The sequence below is a fragment of the Periplaneta americana genome, chromosome 16, assembly GCF_040183065.1.
Source record: "Periplaneta americana isolate PAMFEO1 chromosome 16, P.americana_PAMFEO1_priV1, whole genome shotgun sequence".
NCBI classification, from domain to species: Eukaryota; Metazoa; Arthropoda; class Insecta; order Blattodea; family Blattidae; genus Periplaneta; species Periplaneta americana.
The window spans coordinates 113,218,510-113,231,652 of NC_091132.1; positions in this window are offsets into that span (position 1 = coordinate 113,218,510).

A 13,143-nucleotide genomic window follows, 5' to 3' on the forward strand; every position below is an offset into this window, starting at 1 on the left:
GTTCCCAGTCTGAATTCGTTGGGGTGTCATCGTGAGCCGAAATTTATCTGTCTATCGGTCGTACCAAAGAATCAATATATACATATATAATTCGGCTTATATTGGAAGATTTTTTACCCCTTGACAGCTGTACGTCCGCTTATATCATACCCGGGCTTTTTAAATATGACTCGAGATATTACATCTCACAAATTCAGAGCATATTAAATATATTATTTTTTATATTATATACAGACTGCAGCTAGAGTATAATTTTGCAAGAAGTCAACATAAATAATAATATTTTGAAAGACATATATTATGTTATAGAAATGAAGTGACTGTTCTTTCCACAACTCTTAACATTCTACACTGGCAACATGATTACACAGAATTTCGCAATAACACATTATCGGACACGGACAATAATATTTTGAAAGATACGTATTTTAGAATTAATATAGTGTTATTTTCAGTGGGCTTACGTATATTCACATAGTACATTAGGAACATGACAAAAGTATCATTGATATGCATACAATTCGTTTTTCCCTCTTTTGTATAAATGTGTATATATGTTTAGGTGTGCTCACTCGAAAGCAAGTTACGCAATTTATTGACAATGTGAAAAACACGGAGTTTTTAAGTGAATGCCTGCAACTTTGAGCGACTATCTTTGAGCTTTATTTTACTACGGTCAGTACGAATGCTAGTCGCACTGAAATGGCAGTTGCTTAAAATCGAATGGCATGTTACTGGCTACCATAGGAATATGTGGGATAAAATCATCTTTTCTTTTCGTTTTGCCAGTTAATACTATCACTTCTGTTACGTTTGGCATGAGTTTTTTCACACTAATTCCTGTTCCATTGCATACTTTTTTGGATCAGTATTTCGCAATAGTACTATTGGTGATTCAATATTAAGTATTCAATTATGTGTTGACAATCCTTGCGATTTCAAAGAATTCAAGAATTCAGTTTGATAAAACACAGTCTGCTCACTATCTACAACTATCTCGAGAAACACATAATACGGTTCTGGACTTCATAAAGATACTTAATGCATGAATTGTCTAGATTTTGGCCTTCATGATGAATCTACAATGTTATTTTATATCGTTTTGCTTTTTCCATGGCCTCATGAATTGTCTAGATTTTGGCCTTCATGATGAATCTACAATGTTATTTTATATCGTTTTGCTTTTTCCATGGCCTCATGAATTGTCTAGATTTTGGCCTTCATGATGAATCTACAATGTTATTTTATATCGTTTTGCTTTTTCCATGGCCTCATGAAAGTCGATGTTGAATACAACCAACGCGCTAGATACTATAAAGAGGCTGAAGACTTCTGAAAGTTGAAGACAATTGAACATTGGTCCGCCATATTTTGGTTAGTCAAAACAAAGGGGCGTGGCTCGGATGTTGTAGGAAAAGACTGTGATGAAGTTAGTAGTATTGTGAATTGAGTTACATATTAAGACTATGTTAATAAGTAAAAAGTAAAATACACACAAAACTTTACGTTTTATAGCAGCTGTAGGCCTATATTTTTATTACTTTCACTAAATATAGCCCAGTTATTAAATGACAAACTATACTCAATGCAACCAAAGCAAAGCACCTAAAGACGGATGAATGTATTCGGCAGAAGAAAAATAAATAATTTTTTTACTTCGTCACAAATTTAATGACCTTACAGCTAATCTAACCTAATATGAAATCATGTAATTCAGTGCTCACGAGGTGATTTCAAGAGAGACGACGTATGTAACTAATAGGAGTAAAATATAGGAAAGGTAGTGGCGAAATTAAAAAAAAAATTCAATAATTAAGTTATTGAGAAAAATTCATTTGAAATTGGGATTAACACAGAGAACTTTTGAAAACTGCAATTATTAAAACTACAAATAACCTCTTAGCATGCAACATAATAATTAAAGAATGACACTAATAGAAAGTTACTCATGATCATAACTCACCACATTTATTAAAACGATAAGATACTTACGATTAACATTGTTATCAGAAACAACAGGAGCCACAGCTAGCTACACTTCTTTTCGCGTGATGGAGATATCGTGTACTCTAATATACAGTAATTTGAAACAAATATTGTCGCGTGATGGAGACATCGTGTAGTCTAATATAATTTGAAACAAATATTGATCTTACACGTGTCTCGCAACTAAGCAGAGGCATTTTCAGAATAAAACTGTTCTTACATTATTTTGAACAATAATGACAAATTGTGTGTGATGCAAGTGCTAACTTTCCTCTTTGTTAACAAAAAGAGCCCTACGCATTAATAAAAAGAAAATTGGAGTAGGCCCTATAAACACAATAAATACTAAACTCTTGATGGTACAAACTTATTAATACAGATATTTCGCTTATGCTCAGTCCGTCTTATCTTATAATTCTCTGGGGCAATGGTACTTGTATTGAGAGGGGTTAATTATCCAGCAACGAATATTATGATTTACGGTACATTTCATTTAAATCCGAGGGAATGAGACATTTTTGGAAATTTTAAAGTCTTAATTATTACTCTTTCATTTATAAATCAACTTTTTACAAAACCTATAGCGAAATGTTTAAATTAAATATTGATGTATACGAAAAATATAATTTATTTTATTTTACCTGGCAGAGTTAAGGCCTGCTCTTCCACTGACCCAAGTCTACAATTAATACAAATAAATAAATAATAATAATAATAATAATAATAATAATAATAATATGTTGTGAAATATTATTATTGAAAGTGTATCATACAAGAATATGAAATAAAGTATTCATTGGAAACTACGGGACACCTTATTATTCAAAGAGGCAGTGTACCTTCGATAACCACTCCTTGCGGAGGCTGGTGGTACTATAGATCGCCATGTTTTGCAGGGAACGATCCATAGTACTGTTGGCCTCCGCAGGGAGCGCTTATCAGAGGTCTTCAGCCTCTCTATAGTATCTAACTCGTTGAATACAACAGACAATAATAAAGAACAATTGACTGTAGAAGATTGGATTTAATATTATACATTAATATTTGACCGTATATATTTTTATGTTTTTATCTTTTTTATTAATTTAACGTCTATTTGTCCGATTTTAATGTAGCCTATGTTCTTCTCCTGGTTATGAAGGTTAAATGTGCAAACTTTGACACAAATCGGTCAAAGCGTGTAGATTTGTATAGAAAACATACATACATACATACATACATACATACATACATACATACATACACCCACATTCACTTTTATATATTAGATATTTAAGTGCTTGACGTAAGGAAAATGAAAATCCGTTAATAAGTCAGACAGTTGCTTCACTTCCCCTTCGGGTGTCCGCCTCCCTCCATAGGTGCTATGCACGTTGCAGGTTACACAGTGGCTCGGCGCACGATTACATTTTCGCTACGGCTGGTCTAATGCCAAGGCACGTTTTTCTAAGCGGGTTGTGGTTTCTATAAAAAATGTAAGATATGATTTAATGAAAGTTAATTTACCTTTCGTTTAGGTATCAGAAAACAGATCCTGTGAACTCCCAATTGCCCTAGCATCTGCCCTATTAAAACCATTCACTATTTCTTTCACTATCTGAAAATTGCCAAGATGGTATATGCATGCAGCAACCACGTACCTTAGTCAATAGTAGCCTACTTCAACTATAAAAAATACGTAAAAATGAAAATTTAACCACAGAAAACAAAACTGGCTTTAAAAATCTGTAAAGTGAAGAAAATAACCTAAATAATCTAAATGTTAAAAATAATGACTTCAATCTTGAAAACATGGAAAAAATGCATTTTGATTAGGCTACCTATAAAAATCCCACAGAGGTAACACATTTCTTGGATAATAATATTTAATTGCCACTACGCTCGTCTCCGCCTACTCAGAAAAAAGATGACTTTTCATTAAAATCAAGGCTCTAAAAAATATCATCTTAGACTACAATCGTAGGTCAGGCGGTAGATTCGTTTGCCTGCTGATCCGGAGATTCGCTTGGGCGTGAGTTCAAATCCCGCTTGGGCTGGTTAACTGATTGACTCCCCACCAAAGAATTTCCTCAACTGTAAGGCGAATGTCATGTAATCCTATAACAAATTCTCAGCCTCAATCTCGCAAAATGCCATTTAGGTATCATCAATTACATAGATGCTAAATAATCTTGTATCTAGTTGATAGTTAAATTACCGACTATAATCTATGGTCTGGTCTTATAACTAGTGGCTTGTGCTGCAAATGCTGCAAACTAAGTCCATAAGAAGTTCAAATAAAAATTGCGAAAACGCAAGTAACAATGTTAGGACGATTAGCGAGTTTTTCATGTGGGAGTAATGCAGTAGCTATTTCAGGTCATTGTGGATTGTAGGTGAGAGTTAAGAAAATTTCAGGTTCGATTAAACAAAAGAAATATGAAATTAATTTTAATTCAGTTTAAAGACGCAGCTGAAGTAGAAAAAATGACTCATTACTACCAAGGAAAATTAGAGAATCACACATATAAATATCTACATCACACTGCCATTAAATATATATGAAAAAGACCCACACTACTTGATTAATAACTATAAAAATATTTAATTTTTAATAACAATATTGTTACCTTACGTAAGTTGTGTAGTTTTCAGTAACATTATATACAGCTACTACTCAGCAAATTATAGAAATGAAGATCTAATTTAAAATATTCTTTCTTTGCGTCTACTTATATAAAACCCCAAAAGATTTCACTTTCACATCATCAATATAGCATTAATGTTTGTAATTAGTGACAAATAGGTCTACTCACATAATTGAATTAATTATAATAAGATTCCATTTTAATGGCAATAATCTCATCAAACATTCTTAAGTTTTGTAGTTCTTAATATCCAATACACAGCTGTACTCTGAAAACTATAGACCAGAGAATCAGACTATTTTTATACGTTATCAAACATTTACACAAATGAAGATCGACATATTGGGATTATGATGTTATGATGTCAGAGAATCTGAGCCGTTTGAACTCTAAATATGTCAGCAATTCTGCAGGTCATGGCCTTCGTGTAATATTGTTTATTGTAGTGTATGTTTTGTTTTATTCTGAAATGCCATTAGTTCTCGAAACTGACGAAATATGGATTTTGGAAAATAGAAAATTATATAGGAAAACTAACGCTTCACTGAAAGTTACTATTTTTCTGAAAATCCTTGGATGCCAAGCTTCAAAATGACGGGTCATTCATTAAAATCCGTTCAGCCGTTTTCCCGTAATTTTCATTACCAGTTCAAATTATATATATAGATGTTCTCTGCTAAAGAAGAGCACTAAGTAAAGAATTATCCATCGGAGTAGCGCAGGCAGTAGCCGGTATGCCTACTGGTCCGGAGCTGCGCTTGGGCGTAAGTTCGATTTCCGCTTGGGCTCACTACTAGTTACATTTTTTCCGAAGTTTTCTCCAACTGTAAGGTGAATGTTAGATAATCCATGGCAAATCCTTGGCCTCATCTCCAAATTCCATCTTACTATCACCATTCCACCAATGCTAAATAACCTAGTAGTTGAACAGCATCCTTAAATTAGCGACTAAAAACGGCTACAATAAAAGTTGCCAGAATAATATGGAATTACAATTATAAACTCACAGGCTCAGTTTCACCAAACTTCGTTAAAATAACGCTAACAGCATGTTAATTAACGTGTTGTTAAATATTAAACATCCTGTTAGTGTAATAGTGCTTCACCAACCATTTGAGGTACATTGGTTAGGTAACATGATGATAAGAGTAATGTAACAGAAATCAAAGAAGCAGTGTTTGTATGAAAGTTTACTGAATGTGCCTTTAGTTGGTGTATTCATCTTTTTTAGCGGAGAATTGTATTTTTTACATTATGAAAGTATTAGAGACTAACATAATTACAGCGGAAATCGAGAAAAAGAAAGTGTAAGAGCAGTAATTTTACCTCATATGAGAAATATAATTATTTTAGTAGATCTAGCAGTTATATGAATGTAATTGAACTCAAACGTAGTGATGGAACTTTCACTAGGAAAAAGGAACTAGCATGGGTCTCTTTAACCCAATATTTTCAATCGCCATTTGGATGTGAAAACGCAAACTATGAAACAAATCAATGTTATGAAAATATTAAAAGAATTGCTAAGACGGGTCATGCACAAGATACAGTGGAACATTTGAAAACTGGCGGTAGTACTTTCACTCTCAAAGTTGATATTTGTACGAAGATTCTTTCAATTATCCAGGATCAAATATAACCAATAGAAAATGAAAATAATTGTGATGCTGAATACTACAATGGTAAGCGTTAATATTATTTTCATATCTTATATATATATATATATAACATATCTTCACACGTCATTGGTCATAATTACATGTGAACTGTTAATACAGTGAAATAAAGAAATATCGTTTTGAAAATCTGCAATTATATCTGAATATTAATACGAAATAATAATCACAGAAATGCTTACGTTAATAAACACATATCTTCTCTTTACGGTGGATGCAGTGCTAATATTAATATGAATCATTTTAGTATTTTTGAACATAATTACAGACTATCTCTTCTGAATAACTAAAAATGCTGAAGTAATGATTGGAACTAATTGTTTTCACTCCAAATATATCTCGATATAATAATGTGGCGCGTAACATATGTTCTCTGGATTCACGCTGTAACAGGACGTTAAGGATTTAACTGGGGGAGTATGCTATGTTAATTTAATAGTGGGTTTAACATGATGTTAGCAGTAACAACAGTTGATGACATCTCTTCCGTTAAGTTTACTGTTAAACTGCCTTAACGACATGTTAAATATTTAACAAGGATTGGTGAAACTGGGCCACAGTCTCTTAACAACTTTTGTAGTTTAAAGGGGTCATTAATTAAATAATTACAAATTACAACGTCAGTAGGTTAAAGGGAAACTAAAGTAAAGTAATAAAGTTACAATAGGACCTATTGAATAGGTCCGATCCTATTCACTTTCAGCAAGAACGGTTGTGATGCAGAACTTCCATTTTATTATTCCTGACGAAACTCTGCACTTGAACTAATTGGTGACAGTACTTAAATGTTTGGGTGCAGATTTCAGAGTCGTGTACCTGTGTTGACACTGGAAATGCTGTTTATTGTGTCACATGAAGTTTCAGGACTGTATGAACTGCTACTTTTTTTTAACGTAACATCATTTTTATTCTTAATTACATTTATGCATTTAGAGAGTTTATTTTCAACACAATTTAATAATAATTGATTATGTAACTACCTCCAAGTAAGACGTACACATGTGAACTAATTATACTAGAGTACATGAGCCACCTGTGCAAAGAGCCTGGTTGGATTATGTCGTTACACTCGACAATTGTACAAATACAGCCAGCATTTGTTGCAAACCGTCGAACAACTAATAAGTTACGCAATATATCGTTAGTACTGCATTTGAAATAAAGTTGACGCAATAAAATATACTTTAAGGGCCATATTCACAGACATTCTTAGCGCGGGCTTCCGGTGGATGATCAGCGAACTAACGTTTTTCATATCCATAAACCAGTGTTAGCGATATGATATGATATGAACTGTACAAGTAATCACTCGATAGCCGGGGCTAGTTTAGCACGCTCGTAGCGCGGGCTAGCGAAATGTCTATGCATAGCACTCGAAAGGATTAACTCAAGGAATTAAAGAACAAACAAATAAACAAACAAACAGACAGACAAGTGAAGACTACAAGCAGTTCAGATCTGAGCCCAAACGCTAGTTTCTAAATAGTATAATCCAGGCTCTATAAAAGAACACTTACTTACAAATGGCTTTTAAGGAATCCAGAGGTTCATTGCCGCCGTCACATAAGCCCGCCACAGGTCCCTGTCCTAAGAAAGAATAAAAGAACGCTTTTATTTAAAGGCAAATGCTTTTCTATATATTTATAATTGAATTATTCTGATGCTATGCAACGTTATAGACTTGGGAGTTTTTTTTATTAAAATAGCAATATTTTCAATATATGAGCCTTTCAGAGCAGAAGTGGTGTAAGTCAAAATTGGGTAATGGAGTTTGAAGTAAAAAATCTGTAAAATACAGCGCAAAGTAGCAATTAATATGTCCTTCGTCCTATCCACTGACTACTAATAGTTTAAATAAAGTGAATATTAGTTGCTACTTTGCGCTGTATTTTACAGAATGTTTACTTGAACCCTAATTACCCATTTTTGACTTACACCACTTCTGGTCTGAACGCCTCATATGATCCTTCTGCACCTAATATCTTCATAAAATATCTCGAGATAGTATTTCTTTAATTTTATGAAAAACAACAGCTCAAACAGCAGCTGTAAGAGCGTTTTCAGCTCTACATCCTGTGTGAATTATTCCTGTACACGTTGTTTTTCAGAAAATTAAAGGTAATAATCACAGGGATTAAAAACAACGAGCACGGCGGGCAGGATCATCCACGTCCATCAAATCTTTCATGATACTTTGAAAGTTTTCATTAAGGTAATCCAGACGACGTTCGCCTTATTCTGTCTTGATTCATCTTGTTGGAAAAAAGTTTCTTCCATATTTATTCCCATGCTATAAAGAGATGGCATAATGTAATTAAAAAGTTGCAGGTAGCGCTGTGAAATACTGTGTCATTCAAGATGAGTAGCTGTACATTTTTGAGTATATGAAGACGCCTCAATGACTATCTAGATTCTCAGAGCCCCAGACATTTAAATCCTTTATTAACGGAATAGTTTAGATGGGAATTAGAGAACCAAAATATGTGATCGGTTGCTGCAGGACCCTCCTCCAGAAATTCACCACATGATTAACAGGAAACAACTGGTCCAGTTGATGCCTGCATCAATGCACTTCACATGGGAATATTTTTGTAAATCCTTTCAGATTATTTTTTTAATCGAAGTTTTGCGACATAAGTTTAACAAACTTCCCAGGACTAGGAGTAAGTCTCGCTGTGCGCTTGCTATATTTCCGAAAGTTCTAGTGGACTTCGGTCTCCCAACATTTTTTTTTTATCCAAGACGGAACAGGTTTCTTCAAATTTCTTCACCAGCCTATTGTTGATTGTCATGGAACTTCGCTGCACAGAAATTTCACTAAAACGTTATGTTACACCATGACAGTACTAACAGATTCATACATAAGTGTTCTGCTCATGGGCAGGTCTTTCACTGCAAATCCAGCATTCTCCAATCTTTCCTATTTTCTGCCTTCCTCTTAGTCTCCGCATATGTTCCACATATCTTAATATCGTCTATCATCTGATATCTTCTGCCCCGAACTCATCTCCCGTGTACATACATACATACATACATACATACATACATACATACATACATACATACATACATACATACATAAAGTGTTCTGGCCATGGGCAAGTCTTTCATTGCAAACTCAGCATTCTCCAATCTTTCCTATTTTCTGCCTTCCTCTTAGTCTCCGAATATGATCCATTTATCTTAATGTCGTCTATCATCTGATATCTTTTTCTGCCCCTAATTCTTCTCCCGTTCACCATTCCGTCCAGTGCATCCTTCAGTAGGCAGTTTCTTCTCAGCTAGTGACTCCGTGCATTGTTCAGAATTTGTTTGACTCTCGTAATATGGCCATTATGGAATAATAGTTATAGGAAAAAGTACTGAAAGAAATTCGGTTCCGCAAGATCCTTTCTCTAAGAATCTACAAGGAATCCAATCCAGTTACGTTTAGTGAGAATCTATGAGTTAACTCAGATATGGTTAGTCGTAATACTGTCTAAGTGATAGGTCTACACTTAAGCTGAATTTATACATGATTGTGTCTATGTGAATGCAATTTTCATTAACTACTAAGTATCTTAATCGTTTTAAACTTGAAATTCTGTGACGTGATTACGAATACGCTTTAGTACAGGACGAACTACTGGTAGAATGTACTACTAAACAAATAAACGACTGCGGAATTCTACTTTCCTAAATTATCGCACTTCAAATACAAAGAATTGTCGTTCTTATCTATTTTACAATAACACTATAATTTACTGTTAGTTCACATATTCTTACGATTCTTTCTGACGTACATAGAATAGATAGTAAGTCTTAAAACAGTTCCCATACTTTGTATACGTGTCGACCTTGCTACCGCGGACAGAGGTGCAAAGCCACAGTGCTAAATGGCGAAAACCGACAAAATATGAAAACAGAACTCCGATATTAAGAATGGCTTCATCTACTACATTAACTATATTGGTAACAAGAGGAGACATCTGTAATCCGTACCGTCGCGTCATTTACCAAGTATTACCAGATCGGAACAGAGAGTGGTTCGAAAATACATTGGGTATCTCTTAAATTTCTATCACGCAATGTGCATGATTGTATCATTAAATTACGTTAGATTTTCAATTTTCAATTTGTGCGTCAAACACTGTAGCTAAATGATTAATTGATAATGCTTTGTTACTTTCAAGTTTTAAGTTTTATGTAAAACTAGCTGAAAGCACCCGGCGTTGCCCGAGTTGTTCTTTTTGCTTTTTTTTTTTTTAATTTAACTCGTTGTTAGACTTTTCGGCCGTACCAAAGGATCAATATATACATATATAATTTAATTTATATTGGAAAATTTTTTACCCCTTGACTGCTGCATGCCTATTTTTTTTTAATACGACTTGAGAAACTATATCTCACAAATTCAGAACATATTAGGCCTACATTAATTCTTATTTCATACACAGAATACAGATACAATATAAACTCGCAGTAAGTCATTTTTTAACATAAGAGACTAATATTCTGAAAGACGTATAGCAGTTTTTTTTTTTATAAAGTAAGAAATTACTTCCACAACGCATAACATACTACATTGGCAACGTGATTGTACAGTTAGAATTTCGCAGTAACACATTTTCGGACATGAACAACAATACTTTGAGAGACGTATGACATTTTTATTTTTACTATCATATCTGACCTGACAGTGTTATTTTCAGTCTGCTTACGTACATTCACATTCTACCACATACTACATTAGCAATATGGTAAAAGTATCATTGGATTTCTTTTTGATGTGTGTAAAATATTTTTTTTCCTACTTCGTTGTATAAAATATAGTTGAGAATGTGAAAAACACGGAGTTTTTAAGTTAATGTCTGCAACTTTGAGAGACTGTCCTTGAGCTTAATTTTAATATGACCATTACAAATGCTAGTCGCACTGAAATTGCTGTTACTTAAAATCGAAACGCGTGTTAGTGGGTATCATAAGAATGCGTGGATAAAAACATCTCCTTTCGTTTTGCCAGTTAATATTGTCACTTCTATTACTACGTTCTGAAGGAGTATTTTCACACCAATTCTTGTTTCATTGCATAATTTTTGTGGGTCAGTATTTCACAATAGTACTGTTGGTGATTCAATATTAAGTACTATATTAAATTATATGGTAGCAACCCTTGTGGTTTCAAAGAATTCAAGAATTCAATTGGATAAAACACAGTCTGCTCACTATGTACAACTGCATTGAGAAATTCATAATACGTTCTTGAGCTGAGTAAAGATATTTATTGCATGAATAAATTATCTAGTGTATCAACAATGTTATTTAATTTCGTGTTATAATTTCCACGGCCTAGTGAAAGTCGATATTGAATATAACAGACAATAATACAGAACAATTGACTGCAGAAAATTGCATTTTAATATTATACATGAATGTTTGATCGTATATAATTTTATTTTTTATTTTTTTTATTAATTTAACGTTTATTTGCCGAATTTTAATGTAGCCTATGTTCTTCTCCTGGTTATGAAGGTTAAATGTGCAAACTTTGGCAAATATCGGTCAAAGCGTGTAGATTTGTATAGAGTACATACATATATAGTACATACATAACCACATTGACTTTTATATATAAGATACTGATAGTGTACGGTCTACATTTAATTTTACACTTTTATAATTTTATCGCTACAATGCGATGTAAGAAATTGCATTTGGCTTTATAAAATACACCGTGTCCCTTTTAGAGGGATCGAGAAATAAACGCTCACCGCTTAAAATCAGATAAAGATTTCATTGTGGTTTACATCTGACAAGATAGAGAAACTGTCCAAGTTTATGCAACAAAGTTTAAAACAGCTGCATGCTTAACTTTCGTTTGTTTATGCGTAACTTTCATTTGTTTGTTGCTAGGGTGCTAAAACAAACTTGACGCTATTTTGTAGGGGAACACGCTATGGTAAACACATGAACGCCACAATAGAAGGTTCAATGCATGCTATGGCTAGCAGAAGAAAAATCTGTTACGCGAGTACAACGCCGTGTTCGTCGTACATGAAATGCAGATCCAACTGGGCATAGAGCAATTCTCAAATGGGACACTACCACAGTCTAGTATATACAGTCGCGAAGCTCAATACGTAGTAAATATGCAAACATTAGGTAGTTGCTCACCACTAGGATCGCTAATATCGCCTCATTACAGGCAATGCAAAATAGAATCGTCACAGTCTATTGTTTCTAGCACCCTCAAAACTCAAGCTTCGTGACTGTATATAGTAGACTGTGACACTACACTCCGAGAAACAGGATCTTTGCTACCGCAGAATAAGTAAACGTGCGAAACGACGTGTAACTGAGGAGACAGTCGAACGTGTACGAACGGCATTCACTAGGAGCCCACAGAAGTCAATACGAAGAGCTAGTGCCGAGCTTCAAATCCCTAGGTCAACAGTTCATAGGATCATGCATAAGCGTTTACATTATTTTGCATGCTTACAAGCTCCAACTTCGTCATCAGATAAAGCCCAACCATCGTACATTTAGGGCAGCGGTGACCAAAGCGGGTGTCGTGATTACATCGTGTAATCACAGACATTCAAACGGGTACAAGGAGTTTCCTGTACATTGCTGTGTGTTTTATTCACGTACTGAAGACAAGCAGTGGCGGTATAATGTCGCTCTACAAACTCTGTCTCTACAAGCAGTAAGAAATGGTTTCGTAAAGAATGAGGAGAACTTTTTGTTGTTCTGTGGAACAAAATTTAATATGTTTACTTTGCTCAACGGTTCAATTAGGAGTATATAGAAACATTAATTTCCACGCTGAATTATGTATTATATATTATTATTATTATTATTATTATTATTATTAT